The following is a 15,371-nucleotide window of genomic DNA, read 5'->3' as shown; positions in this document are numbered from 1 at the left end:
TTCTATCTTGCTTCTGTATCACTTCCCCAAATGCCATAACAACTGTTAGGACCACTCTCATTAGCCAAAAGAAAAAGCCGGTACGGCCGCTGTCGCTGCTGCTGCTGCATCTGCCACAATTGCCGCTTCCGCCGGAAGCAGCGGCAGAGTCACACAAAAAGCTTTCCTCTCAACCAATGTTAAACTTAACAGAGCGCAAAGGCCACAGAGAGTGTGAGAGGAGTCATCATCAGCAGCAGCAGCAGCAGCAGCAGCCGCATCGAAGCCAGCAGCGACGTCAGCAGCGAGCGAATCTCCACCAATTTCGTGTCTCGTGGACAACAGCAATCGCATCTCGTGCTCATTCTTGTGCGGCCCTTCACCGCTAAGCGACGTGTGTCCCGACCATCGACCATAGACCATCGACATCATCGTGCCATTCAAGCGGTCGTCGTCATCGTCGTCGTAGTCGTCGTCATCGTAGTCATTCGTTCGCATTCGCTGCCCCCTGACACCCACCCACACGAACACACAACCACCCACTCTCTCGCTCTCTCATTGTCTGTCTGGGAACCGCATTCGTGGACAGGCTTCGGGCTCGGCTGCTGCTGCTAGCACCTTCGGGGGGCTGTTGGCGGTTCGGCTGCCTTTGCTGCTTTTCCGCTAACCAAACGCTCGTCACGGGACGTGCAGCAAAAACAGTTTACATTTGTTTTTCCGCGTGCGAGCACACGTTGACGGGTCTGTCTGCGATACAAGCTCTTTTTCAATTTTCCATACACACTATCACCACATACCTTTACCGTACCGTAACTGTTTCGTTCTTTAATCTTTTCCGTTGTGGTTTATTTTTTAAATTAACCGACAACTGAAAACTGAAAACCCGCCTCGCGACACTTTCTCCCGTTCTACGTTTTCCGTCTTCCCTTCGTGGCTGTGCGTGCTTGAGTGTGTGTTTCGATTCGAATAAGCTTTATTTTCGGACTCCGATCCTGATTCTGATCTGAATTTTTGTGGCCGCTTTGTCAAAACACCAATTGCTGATCACAAATTTCGTAAAAACTCAATTCCAAAGTTTTTTAATGTGAGAATTTTCCGATAGAGTGCAGTCATTCGATGAATAATGTTGAAAAGAAACTCCTCCAATATGTAGAAAAGAGAAACCCCAAAAATTGCATCTAAAGTAATTCAGAACTCCAGAATGCTTAATTGGGAACTTTCGATTTCCTTAAAGTTTGAAGCCTCTGTCTGGAATGTAACAGAAAGGATAGATTCCGAAGTCTGTTAAGATTTCAGTTTAGAGTTTTCTATGGTGAAAATATTCAAGCTTCCAAGGCAAACATTTTCGAAAAAAGGGAAGCTTGGGAAGATTTTCGAAAGAGCTCGAAACTCGACAGGTCTTGAAGAAGTGTGTGTGAGTTAAAATTATTTTTTTTGGTGCAACTTCTTCTGTCTGCCTCTGTCGCTGTCCGCCACGCTGCCAGCGTCGCTGTTGCAGTGTCGCTGCCGCAGCCGAGGCCGCATCGTTTTGGCGTTGCGTGCGAAGTTTTGCCGAGACCGAGCGACCACCCGACCGACCGACCTGCCACGACGGAGCGGCGGCAGCGGCCGGCCTCTGGTCCTCTGAAAGCGGAGTAAAACCGGAGTCGAGTCGCATTCCGAGCCGTGTCGAGATCGAAGCGCAGAACGGAAGTGCAGTGCAAAGCGGAAACGGAAGCTGAAACAGTATTCCCACTTAATACTTGGCACGCCAGAGCGCGCGCACACACACACACATACACATAAGCAAACACGCGGACTCTTACACACACACACACACACACATACTCAGAGAGAGTGAAGGATGGATGGATGGATCTTTCTGTTTTAATTATTTTTTTAGTCTTGTCGCGCGACTTTCAACTCGGCGAGAATTTTTTTAAACATTTTTTTAACGTGTCTCTTTTTTATAATCTACAACAAACAAAAAAACCCACAACAACAACAACGATAGCAGCAACAAAAAAACAACAACGTGCGGTGTTGTAGGCTTGCCACATAGATCGAAACGAATGTCCAAGTTCAAATTCAAATGTAAATCCAAATGATTAAAATGATTATACAAAATGCAGTTGCAACAATAATTACGAGTACTCATATAATGCCAACAGCAAAATGTTTCAACCAATGCAGTGCGTGTGCATGAAAAACCAAAGCCAAAAGCAACAGCGACAGCAACTCGAGGAAAAGTCACAGGGAAAAGTACTTTGGACAAGTGAAAACCCGCTCGAACTATAAATAAGAAAGAAAAAAAACAAAAATACAAAAAAATGATCATGGAATGCCCCATAGGAAAGAGAAATCCCGCCCAAGAATCTCCCGGCTGGACTGCCACTGCCACTGCGGCAGAGTGAGGAGTGCCTCAAGGTGTGTGTCCCCCCCGAATACTATGTACCATCCCAGTGTGTGATTTTCCTGCATGTTTTTTGTTTTGTTTTGCTTAAATGATATTTGGCTCTTCCGCTTTTATGGAACCATCATTCCCACAGCGGGAGGGGAAAAACTGACCCACTGTTCCAATGAAAATCAAAGCATATTCCGCATAAATAAATTGTTCTCTAAAAGGAAAAATAAAACAACAACAAATAGGTATTTTCGTGAACACCTCAGATAATGGAATTCCATTCTTGCTCAAGTGCGAGGCAGAGAATATCCCTCCAATACTCAACAATCCATAAATATAAATGAATATAAATACAAATAAATGTTGGTCTAAATGTATTTGGATTATTCATCAAAGATGGGATGGAATGGGATGAATATAAATATGCGGAAATTATTTCATCAAAAATGTGAACCGTTGCCACCGCTCCCACTCCGATTGGGACTTCAAATAAAAGGTTTTACGCTTTTTAAACAATATAAATTAAAGAATTTCATAAACAATTCTCCAGGGAACCAGCTGAAGTTCCCCCCCAGACAAAAAACATAAACAAAACGGCAGAAACGCACAAGAATTACATATTTCTTTCAAAATAAATCTCGTTTTGATTTGATGATTTGTTCATGTCTTTCGGCAAGTTTTCGGGCCAGGGCATCGCTCATTGAAAACCCAGCGAATCGCAGTGCTAGACACATCTCCTTCTCCTCCAGTTTTGAATGGATCTCTCTAGATCTAGATCTCTAGAGACCCGAGAACTATTAATAATTTATATACAGGGGGAGAGCTGTCCCTCTCCCTTTCGTACCCCCAAATATGATGATCGTTTAAGATTTTTCAAACATGTCTAGACTTTTACTGCTAATTAGAAAAATTTTGTTATCTCTTCTGATGGCAAAATTCTCACATTGTATTTATTTGTTGCGGAAGCATTAAATTATCCGAAAAAATCTTGATCAGAACATTCCAGCCATTGGTTTTGTAGACTTTTTCTCATGGAATTTCTTGAAAATTTAAATAATTTGGATATGTAAAATACTTTAAAAAGTTTTCGGGACCCGTTTCAGTGATTCATATTAATTTGGAATTATACCTTAAATGTCACTATCGACAGCTGATTTTATTAAGCGATACCTTTTTCGTTGATAAGAATTATAGTTTCTTATGGAAATGGTAGCTTTTGACTCTGTTGCCTTGATTCTCACACACTTAGTTAACTATAAAGTTTATTTAGCAAGTTTCGCGATTCATGCGGCTTTAAATGAATGCAAGAATTAAATTATCGGATTAGTTTTGTGTGAATCGTATTTGAATACATTTGCGTCTTGAATTTCGTTCGTTTAATGGAAGATAATCATGCCACAAAGTGTCATGCCGCGTATGCATTTGTATTGAGTACACATTTAATCAAATCGAATTTCAGTACATATTATTTTATGGTGAAGGCTTGATCGGAGAAAACTTTGCAAGAACTCTTTGCCATTTTATAAAGCAATTCACATAAATTTCATCACAACGGTTCATGAATAATTTGAAAATTCTGTCACCATCATTGAAGCTCAATCAGGAAAATTATTCCAGAGGTGGAGGACTTCCACTTGGACTTCCTCTCTCAGAAATGACACCCACTGTATAGGCCACTTTGCGGGGCCCATTTATATTAAATCATTAAAAAAAAGTACATGCAAATGTGGAAAAAATCACATCAAAATGGAGGCAAAAAATTAATGCAAATGTTGGCGCTTTCATTTTTAATATGCAAAAATAACACACACAAAAAAAAACGTTGGAAAATGCAGAGTGCATAGCAAAGTGCAGTGGAAAAAAAACAATTGAAATAATTATGCAATATAATGACATATGAAATTTCATTTCTGTTTTTGCATCTGGTTATTCGATTTTTATGTATATAAGCTGCAGAAAGCCCAGCATTGAAGAGGAAACCATGTCCATAAACTGAAAAATTGTCCAAAAAATAAAAAATGTTAAAGAACCAACCCCAGGAGCTCATTCAATGGAAAATGAACAAACAAAAAAAACAGTCTCAAACAACAAGCATAGTGGAAAAATATAATAAATAAGCTCAAATGATATAAATTTACATACGATGTGCCAGCACGTCAAGCGTACCAAATTTCATCAGAAGCGCAGACAAAATAAAATGCCTACATGGTGTATGGTAGTAGAGGGGTATATGGTCTAACAAGACTCCAACTTGAAGAATGCAGCGTACATATGTAAAAATGTATATGTATGCACATATATTACGATTTTGTTGAAAAAATGGTTTCATAAATCAATTTTATTTATTCACAATACTATTTCTATTTATAGAAATTCTCGAATAATAATAATCCAATTAAAATAAAGATTGGAGAATTATTTGTTAAAAAATGTTTACACAAAATTAAATTCACATTTTCATTGCAACAACATGAGAAAATAAACCTTCGAAAAGTTGACAGGAAAATTGTGGACAATATATACACAATTCTATGGTGGCTAAGCCTGTTGAATAACGAGTTAATTATTTTCCTTGAGCATCTTTTGAGGAGTCTTGCCATGTCCTGGGTATCTATACTTCGAGTATTTTTGATCATCATAGAAATTATTGCTGCTGGTGTAGTTGCTGCTCGTTCCCTATCACGAGTATGACCTAATTTACGAGAGGAAAAAGGAAACAAAATAGCAGAACAAAAAAACTTACAATGCTAAAAAGAGAGCGACAAAGAGAGTGAGTCGCGGAACATGTCGCATATTTGTCGCCTTTTTTTAAGCCAGAAAAAATCCATATACATATATACAGATGGAGCGAGAGAGAGGGGATGGATGATGGGAGATGGAAGATATAGCCACTGTTTGATACGGAGCTCCCCATAGATGGCAAAAAGCGGCATCGGGTAGCGGCAGAGGCGGTGGCCGAGGCAGAGGCACTGCATAATGGCAAATAATGCGGGCTAAAAACAAAAGTGACTGCTGCTGCTGCTGGTGCTGCTTCCTTTATTGTTGTCTCGACATATCCCCGGCATTGTTGGGCCTGCCTGGTCGCAGGACTGGCGTTTGGGCCTGCCCTGCCCTGCCCTGGCCTGGCCTCATTTGTCCCAGTTTAAATGGTCTTTAGGTCGAAGAGTGAATCAGATACATGCAATGGGGCATGAGAGTCTAAGTGAGGAAGAGAGAGAGAGAGAGAGAGAGAGAGAGAAAGAGAGTCGCGCATTAAACCATTGCAGAAATTTTGCATGCATCGTATCTGTGTGTTTGTGTGTATGGCTGTGTGTACATGTGTTTATGTATGTAGCTGTGTGTATGTTTATTTGTTTGCTGTTGGCTTTGATTTGGTTTCTGGCCCGATGGTCCTGGCCCTGCTATCGCCATCAAATCAGGCACACAAACATAATTGTTGTCTCTGTGGAAGTGTAAGGGTGCATGCATGTGTTAGTGTAAATAGCAATTACAGGCCAACACTATCTCTATCTTTCTTCCTCTCTCTCGCTCTGTCGCTCTGTATTATTCGCTTTTACCATATCTTTGTCTCATGCTTTAGTGGGTAAATACTATATATGTACGTACGAGTGCAATACTCAAACGAATGCCCCGAAAATCAGAGAATGCAATGAGGGGACGAGGCACCCTTAAGACACCAAAACTACAAGACCAACTCCTAAAACAACTACCAAAATTATACGGATAGTAGGAACAATAAAAACATATTACAACAGCTGTGAAAACAAAACCAACAAGAACCCACAAGAACATCGAATTGCAACGACATCTGTATTGATACTAATAATTTAAATAACTGCAGGAGCAATTAAAAAACAGTTACACTAATAAAACATTGCCATTATAGAAAAAGCAACAATATCCAAAACATCAGTAAAATACAAAATAACAGCTAACTCAACAACATTAGTCACAACATGCAACTACAACAGTTCCAAAAGGATCATACTTTCGCAAACTTTTCACCAACAGCAATTCAAATCACAGTAGCGAACAGAAATTTGTGTAGCTAAAAGAACAACTATTGCACCAACAACTATTTGACAATACACCGCCTCAAAATATTACTCCAACAACTAAACCACATCAACGAAATTCTAAAAAAAAAATGTTTCTTGATACTGAAAGCAAAGTTACACCAACAAATAATGTCGCCCTCGCAGCTGAGGCAGCAGCAGCGATGCACTTCAGCGTCGTCTGCGCCCATAAGTATGCTTCGATAAGTGTGAATGAGCGTGCTTCGGGGCTTGCTGATGAGACGATGATGGAGCTGAAGAGCAAGCGGAGGCAAGACCAAGAACAAGCACAAGAGGTGGACGAATGTAATAAGAGGGGTAGGACAGGGAAAACATTGGAGAGGGTCTCGGGTACATAACGATGCACTAACTAAGTTAAAGTGCTTGGAATAACGAGAAGACAAGGCTTAGGGCACATATTGAAGTAGATAATACACAGGCTTACAGAAGGTGTCTATACAATATTTGGTGTCCAGAGTGAAATAACTACAAGAGATAATTAAGAAGATCGTTGAGGAGAGGTGGAAAAAATGTAGTGAATAAATAATCAACAAAATTCCTAAGTAATTCTGAATGCCTTAAACGCCTTAACCCGCAGACATTTCTCAGACAAGAAGCCCCCTTCAAAGAGTCGGAGAAGAGAGTGGTGCGAGAGATGGAAGATGCTATATTTGATATTGGACGATGGTTCCTGCGGCCTGTGACTGTGCCTGCACCTAGTCCTCTACCATGGACCCATATGCAAATTGCTGCAAACTAACAAAATTAGACTGTAGGAAAAAACGCCAAAACTTAATTACATAGTTGGGGGCACACGGCACACCAGTAGAGGCTCCTCTGCCTCCAGAGAATAATGGGGTAAAAAGAGCAAAGAGGAGCAGTGTGGGAGAGACAGACATTGCATTACACAATATTTATTTAGTGGCATGACTTTTCATACATATAACGCCGCCAATTTATGTCGCCTGCCCGTTCTTTTCTATCCCCCTTCTTCAACCACTACGTTCTGGCTGTACTCCTCGTTGTGACCGACATTCGACAACCCCTGAAACCAACGCAACCACCGAGAGAGTTTCTCCAACAAGTTCGACTTTTGGCTTTGTCTTGAAAACGAAAGCAGCCCGGAAATGTTTGTGTTGGCCTCATCGTTCTATATAGTAACTACTTAACTGTACTAGACCATATATAAACAAGACAGGAGGGGGGCTGATGGCAAGGGAAGAAGGAGAAGAATAAAGAGAAATGGTAGCCAAAAGAGAAGGCGAAGAATGGGAAGGCGCGAGCGATATGTGCATATATTATGCAGTCACCTCCAGTCACTTTCTGCACTTTTCACCTCACCTCTTATGCACTTAACTCCTCTCTTCCACCATCTTACTCTCTCTCTCTCACATTCTGTCTTCCTCTTTCTTATTACTTCTTCTCTCTGTCTCTCTTCTTTACCCCATTCTCCCATTTGTGGCAACTTTTCGCTTGCCTTTTTTGCGTTTGGCTTTAAGTTGGCTTTAATCGGGCATTGCATATGCATATGTATATCTATTAACAAATACATACAGATATGTATATATGTAGCTTATATGGCTTATATACAAACATGTCTGACAAGACCCCCTAGACACTCTTCTGTCTCAATAAGTTTGGGCTTTTCGTATGCAATTTTCGCATTTGTCTATCTCACTCGCACTGCGCTGTGGTCTGCTTGGGTATTTTGGGTTGAAGGGGAGTGGGCTGAGCCACGCCCATCTGTTAAATAGCATCCATCGTTCCATCGTTCCATCGTTCCATCGTTGTTGTAGCTCGCAGTCGTAGTTTTTGTTGTTGTTGTTGTCGGTGGTACGTGTTGGGAATGTAGGACATTGTTATGCAGGCAGCGGCATAAAGGAAGAGCAAGGCGAATCAAATGAGAGTTGAACAAAGCAGGGGCACAGGCATGGGAGAGTGTTTGGGGGGAGAGGAGATGTGGGCATGTTGGCAAGGGGTTATGGGTGGTGGCCCAAAGGCAATGAACGAACGAAATGTGCAACACACAAAAGTTTTTGTCATTATTGGCCTGTGAGGTGAAATTTATTGCAACATAATTCAACGGGAACGCAAATTCTCTCTCCTTCGTTCCACAATTTTCTCTGACACTGGGACTCCGTCTTAGCCCAGAAAGCGAAAGGGAGGAGAAGAAAATCGAGTTTTGAATGAAGCAAAAACAATTCAGGAGGAGTGAAGTGTGATCATATTAATTTGTTGATAAGCCTCAGTTACCCGATATAAAGTAAACATTTTTATGTATTTCAATTTAATTGTCATATGTAATAAAATTCCACTGTTTTTCATTTTGCAGAAGGCGTCAGCGGAAGCAAACAAAACTCGAAACTCAAAGAAAAGACAATTTTTAAAGACAAACCAAACAAAGCAAAAACCAAAGAGCAAACAGAACAGAAACTAGAAAATTTTGAATTAATACGAGAATCTTCTATACATTTGAAATATTTTCAAATTCAAATTAAAATCTAAATAAATTGATAAATAAATTAATGAATGATAGTAAACGAAGCTCAAATAGACTGAAATAGAGTCCAAATATATTACGAAAGTAAAATGCAATTAATTCAACATATCATATAAATTAATTAGAACAAATTGCATTTAAGTTTAATAAAACATACACCAAAAAACAAAACCCAACAGGCAAAACCCAAAACAGAAATTCAACGAAAATCAACAACAAAATTCGAACAAAGGCAATTAGAACGCTCCAAAAACAAGAACCAGAAGGTGGCAGAACTACAGCATCAACAGAGAAGACTGACCGAGGGGTGTTGTGAGGTGACTCGACCTTCGACCTTGTGGCTTAAAAATGACTCTGAGTGCAACAACAATGAAATGTAATCATCGTAAATAAATGCAAATCCACAATTAAGTGCGCGGTAATTCAAATTACAATCAAAAGAAAAGTGTAATAAAACAAATGGAGCAGCAAAAATAAGGAGCAAAGAAAATCAAGGTAAGTTTTTCAAATCAACTTGAACTTACTCCAACATGACGGACGAATCATCACAGAAATCTGACACTCGAATGTGCCCCGCCCCGGCTGTTGCGGGGTCCAGGTCAGGGGGCCCTGTCTAAATCGACCCTGAATTTAAATTCGAATATCTTCTGTATCATCTTCTCAATGTTTTCAACAAGTGCGTGCCACTGTCATGCCGCACGCCGCACGCCGCACACCCTCATCACCCCTGATGGTCATGTCGTAGCGTTTCTATTTTTGGAGATACAATTTCTGTGTATTTCTGTCTTTACTTTGTTTGTTTGTTTGTTTGGAAAATGATTTCTTAATGAGTCGTTGAGCATAGCCGCGCCTACAAGAAGGAAAGATGAATAAGATTTCGATAAGTGGGTGGAATCCCCAATAGAACGTGGATACGAATAGATCATCGTCTCACATTGGCTTTGACCAATGACTCTCTAATGTATGTAAGGTTGCAGGCTTGGCTGATTATAATTGTGGCAAATATGTTTTAAAATTATAAATAAAGAATCAATAAAAAAAAGGTATACAATGAAAGAGTAACAGCCGAAAGGGATGGCTTTAAAAGACTGCACACCATTACCCCCATAAATTTCCTAAAAAAAAAGTCTCAACTTTTGGGTGGAAATATAAGTGGAAAATACAAAAATTGTCCCGCACACACACAAACACACTCGGACATGGTTGGACATCGCAATTGGACATGGTTGGGATGCAATTGGAGGAGCTCCTGCTGCTGCTGCTGCTGCTGCTGGAGCTTCATTAACATCATTCCACTTTCGTAACTCAATTTGGGAACTGGGAGATGCCGTGGCACATGTTGGCCCCATCATGTGGCATCCACAGCGACAGCGACAGCTCAGGAAACAAGCTAATTCCAGCAGAAGCAGCAGCAGCAGCAGCAGCAGCAGCATGTACCAACATATATGTATGTATATGTACATATCTCTTTATAGATACATATACATATATCCACACACACACACACATCGAAAAACGCTGACGAAGCCAAATCAATTTCGTTGCTGAAAAATTGGGAGAGAAAAAAAACCGAAAATCATAAAAAAAAAAGGGGGTGGAAGAGCAAACATTTTTTTTCTTCTTTGTGGCCCATTCATTGAGACTCTCATTCATAGAGCAATCAGTTAAGGGGGGTATGTGGCTGGGGGGATGGCTATGGCTTAGCACTAATCAAATCAAAGAGTTCCCAGCCCCCGCCGTAAAAAAAAAAAAAACGAAGAAGAGAGATGGGAATACACTTCCGATTTCTAACGGAATGAGAAGCAGCAGGAGGAGATGGTGGAATGGAGGAGGTGGGTGGGAGGAAACGCAAACAAACAAATGCGAGACACAGGAAATGAGGAGCCAAGAAAGGGAATGTCTGAAGGGAGGGGGGAACAGACAAACATTAAATAAATAATCCATATAAAATATATGTAATGTCAATCGAAGTCGAGAGGGAGAGCGAGGGAGGAAAATTGCACTAAAAAAAAAACAATGTTAGCCCCATAAAAGTTTGCCCCCCACTCTCGAATCAATTCCCCGCCGCACCTTAACCGCATGCGGCTTATGTTGGGGCATTTTCTGGCTTGTCGCTTGCCACTTTGTGGCAATAAAAAAGTTCGCTTATAAAACAAACATTCAAGAGATGTTTTTCCCCCCTCACTCTTCCTGTGCGTGTCACTCAGCGGCTTGTAAGATTTCTCCAACAGTTCCACGCCCACACACCTACTCACATACCCCGATTTTCCAGGCAGTTTTCCCTCCTCCACATGTAGTTCACACGGTTCAAACAATAGATAAAATAAAATGAAATAAAGTAAAATGAAATCTCTTTTTGAATCCAAATAAAACTTTGTGTTCGAAAGGTGTCGCCCAGGAGTTGGCCAACTTTTTCGTGGGAAAACAAATAAAAATACTTTTGGGGCTTTGAAAGGGGAATACGTGGAGTTGGGGCTTAGGTTTTATATGGATTGTAAACATATTATATTTTGTCAGTTTAATCATTTGATTGTTGTTTTATAAATTTCTGTCTCTATATTTTAATACCTTTTTAAGCAATTTGTTGAAATTTTTCAAATGGTGCAGATTCTTAATATCTTCCTTCATTTATTAAATGAATCTATTATTCATTTAATAATTAAAATACATTGCCTTTAATATTAAATGTTCGAAATATTTCTGTAAAAGCAGCTTTTTTGATATTTTTTAAAATATTTTTTTGTTGGTGCTAGATTGGTAATTTGATCCACTGTGCGATGGGGTAATTTCAGGAGGAATGTGGGACATCTGTCATATGTGTGCGTTTTACAGTTTTGATGAATTTTTAGTACTTATTGTTGCCCCGGGGCGTCATGAGGTCCCTGGCTATAATCTTGGGAGTAGCCCCCGTACGCATCGCCCCGCATTAAATGCTTTGCGTAATATGTTTCATATTTTACGAGTCTCTCGGCAATTTGTATTCATCAGGAAGGGAAGCCACATTAGAGCTGAGAGCTGATAAAACGCACACAAATGTTGCAAACAGAAAATGCTTGTTGTAATTAATTTGAATGCAAACATTTTTGCGGCTTGAGTAGGCCACGGAACAAACAAAAAGGTTGGCATTTCATTTGTTACGTTTACCGTTTTTGCCATTTGGTTCATGTTGCTAATTTTTATGAGCATAATGATTGATTGATGGATGGATGGATGGATGGATAGATGCATGGATGGATGGCAGGGTTGGAATCCAAATGAATGCTGATGGTTGATGTTTGAGTGAATTGCTCTTTGATAGATCACAAATATGTCAGAAGGGAGCCGGGCAGGGGGGCCCACACTCTGCTCAGTTCATTGTTCGCTGCGTTGGCCACATTAACATTAATAAACGGTGGGGTACAAGAGAGATGCAGGGGGGCTGCTACCGAAAGCGAAATGGAAATTCAATGAAGAATCCAAAATCGAACAGAAACAGAAATAATTGCAATTCCAAAAGCGAAACCGTTAGCAGCCACAAATTGGATTGACCCCAAAACCCAGTGTACTCTACATTTGACTGTCAAATCTGACGTTAGTATTAGCTTAGCTTTGAGGCAACTACGACTTTTGCTAGCAGTCAGTTGTGGAATATACATATGTAGAATCTTTTGGGGGTGTGAATAGTGGCCATTTATGCAAAAAGCTGTACCCAAAACGAATAATATCATTGAAGAACTTTCTTGAAATTTATATGAATGATATTTTCTATAAGATACATGCATATCTTCAGAAACCTCTAATATATCTATGGATCCATTAAAATTCCTTTGAAAAAACTTTAATTTATGCTTTGGGGTGCCTGATTTTTACACGCTATTCATTTACTTACCCCTTTGAAGTGACTGTACCACAAAATTCCTCTACGTTTATCTCGTGCCCCCACCATTATTTGTGCAGCTATCCACATGATTTTGTTAACCTTTTTGTCTGGGTTTTATCGGCCAAAAAAATTGTAAATTTAATTTGGGTGTACGCGCGGGAAAAAACCAAAGTCCAACCGAAAACAGTCGGAAACACACTCAAATAATTGCCCTGACATACCATAGCCTTGCGCATAAAATTGAATTTTTTTCAGATGATTCTTTTGTCCAGCATAAATAAAAAACTCTTTTGCCAGCATGAATAAATTTCCAGAAGAGGGGACGGTACAGTCCCGTCCCAAATGTGAGACTCACATTTGACAAGTTCATAAATTATCGGCTGTAGACGACACAAAAAAAACGTTGTAATTTTTTATGGATGATTGTGGAAAACTGTTCCTCCATTTAATTCCATTCTCGTATTTAATACTGGGAATATTTCCATTTGAGTCCTTTGTGGCGGGTGAGAGGCGGCGATAGTGTTGCTGCATAAATGGGGCGTGGCACAGGCACTTGCAAGTAAAGAAATAAATAAAATGGAAGTTCGCTGCGCAAAAAAAATATTGAGAGAGAAAGAAGAGAAGAAGCTGGGGGTATAAAATATACAAAGCACAGAACAAAAACTTGTATACGCCACATAAAAAGTAACAATAAAAATCCAACAAAGTGAAACACAACCACCAGAAACTATAACGGAACACTCCACACAATCCACAGAACTACACTGTTCGCCCCCTCGCTCCGGCCTCTCTCTGTATCTCTCACCCGCCTTTTCTCTCTGGGAAATACAAACAAACAATCATCAGGAGAAAGGAGAAATGAAAAAGAGGCTGGGGGAATGAGCAGCGATGAAAAAGGGCGATTTAGGAGGAAGAGTTGTAAGTGTATGCGCGATTTAAATTTTTCATTTGCCTTAAAAATATAGAGGAAAATGCTGCAAAGGCTGATTAATACTTACTAATAGATTATGAAGGGATGCCCACAATCGTCGAATCTACAAGAAAGAAATAAAGAGAATGTTCATTTGGGAATCATAAAGAGAGTTCAACTAAAAAGAAGGGATAGCTAGATCTAATTTAGAGATATAAAACACTTTTAAATCAATCAAATATATTTTATTTGTAGCTTTTTGCTCTGGGCATAGATATTACCATTCAGTTTTCATCCCACTTGGATATCTCATATGTTATTCACCGACAACAGAGATTTATATTACATATTTCACTCATGCTCTCCAGCGGAGTATCTGCTCTCGTTTTTCATTTCGATTTCCCGTAGAACACACCCTTCATTTATCAATCATCCGCCCCGTTGCACTTGGTTGACTTCATATGCAAATACTTTGTTGCCCTCGTGTGAATATTGTCTAATGTGTGTGGGGGCATGGTCAGAGAGAAGAATCCCTTCAAATAAAATGCAACTTCTAACGTTTTTTTCGTATTTTTTGAGGGTCATTTTTCTTAGAAGGAAAATGCAAACTTCTTCCCGGCTCCTTGCGATGCTTCTGCCAGCCTCCTTTATTATTTCTATGTTTTTGAGAGTAAAAAATAAATCAGGCAGTGCCCCTCCTCCCAGCCCCTCCCATCGACATACATATGTGCATGTGTGTTCCATCTTCTGTGGCACACAATGAATAATGGAGGCTGATGCTGATGACAACTATAGGAAATATTATAAGGATATGCGACCATAAACCAAAAGGAAGAACAAGAACGAGCCCCCTCCACACCCCAAGTCCCCCAGCAACCTCACAACGACTAGCGCTAGGACTAGAACTACAACTAGGATGACGACGACGAGGAAGACAAATAAAAGAGAAATCGTTTATTGCAAAAGAGCCCATAAATTGATTTTTTCAAATAAAAATAAAATATCGACACACGAGGAGAGCAAATCGCCTCCCGCCACCCCCGCACTATTTCAGGCAGATAAAATAAGCCACACACTAGAGGGGGTTGTGGCAGTGGGGGTGTAGAGGGCTAAAAGAAGGCTGAAAGGACGCAGGAACTGTGGCTAAGTGAGAGATGCTGGCTGAGATTGTAAAGCAGCAACAACAGCATAAACGACTCAATAGCCGCCCTGGTTGTGGTCCAAAAAGAAGCCGCCTCCAAGACGCCAGCACACATACACACACAGACATACGCACTAGTGGTAGAAAGACAGAGAGAGAGGGAGACAAGAAGAGACATTGTCCTCGTCGTCATCATCTTCGCCTGTGTCGTTTTTGGCCAAGGTATTCTCTTCGGTCTGTTCTGGTCCCCTCTTTCTCTCTCTCTCTCTCTCTTTCTCTCTTCACATCGCTTCTCCCGTTTCCCATTTAAGTTAAAAACTATTAGGGAACCCCCCCTTCCACTACTCCACCACCACGCCAAGGCAGTGTATTCTCTTTTTGCCGTAGTACATAAATTAAGTGCAAAAAAGATGGAGCTATTTTTTTTGGGTTGGAATGTGCAGGCTCTTCTTCGGTCTGTGAGTGCTGGATGAATTTTTATTAAAAACTATGGCCCCTGCTCTTTAATAAAGATGTAAGCAGCGCCTTCTCCCACACAGACACA

At 40.4% G+C, this 15,371-nt stretch overlaps 1 long non-coding RNA gene across 1 annotated transcript; it reads left to right on the top strand.

Annotated features, from left to right (window-relative positions):
- Positions 1–322: 322 nt before the first annotated feature.
- LOC117903805 lies at positions 323–8,783 on the top strand. Its single transcript, XR_004649532.1, has 3 exons — positions 323–720; positions 1,973–2,385; positions 8,750–8,783. It is a non-coding gene; the product is annotated as an uncharacterized LOC117903805 (long non-coding RNA).
- The last annotated feature ends 6,588 nt before the right edge of the window (positions 8,784–15,371 follow it).

Source organism: Drosophila subobscura, chromosome A (genome assembly GCF_008121235.1).
Source record: "Drosophila subobscura isolate 14011-0131.10 chromosome A, UCBerk_Dsub_1.0, whole genome shotgun sequence".
Lineage (NCBI taxonomy): Eukaryota > Metazoa > Arthropoda > Insecta > Diptera > Drosophilidae > Drosophila > Drosophila subobscura.
The sequence above is the reverse complement of the archived record's forward strand: the minus strand, read 5'-3'. Positions and strand labels throughout refer to the sequence as shown.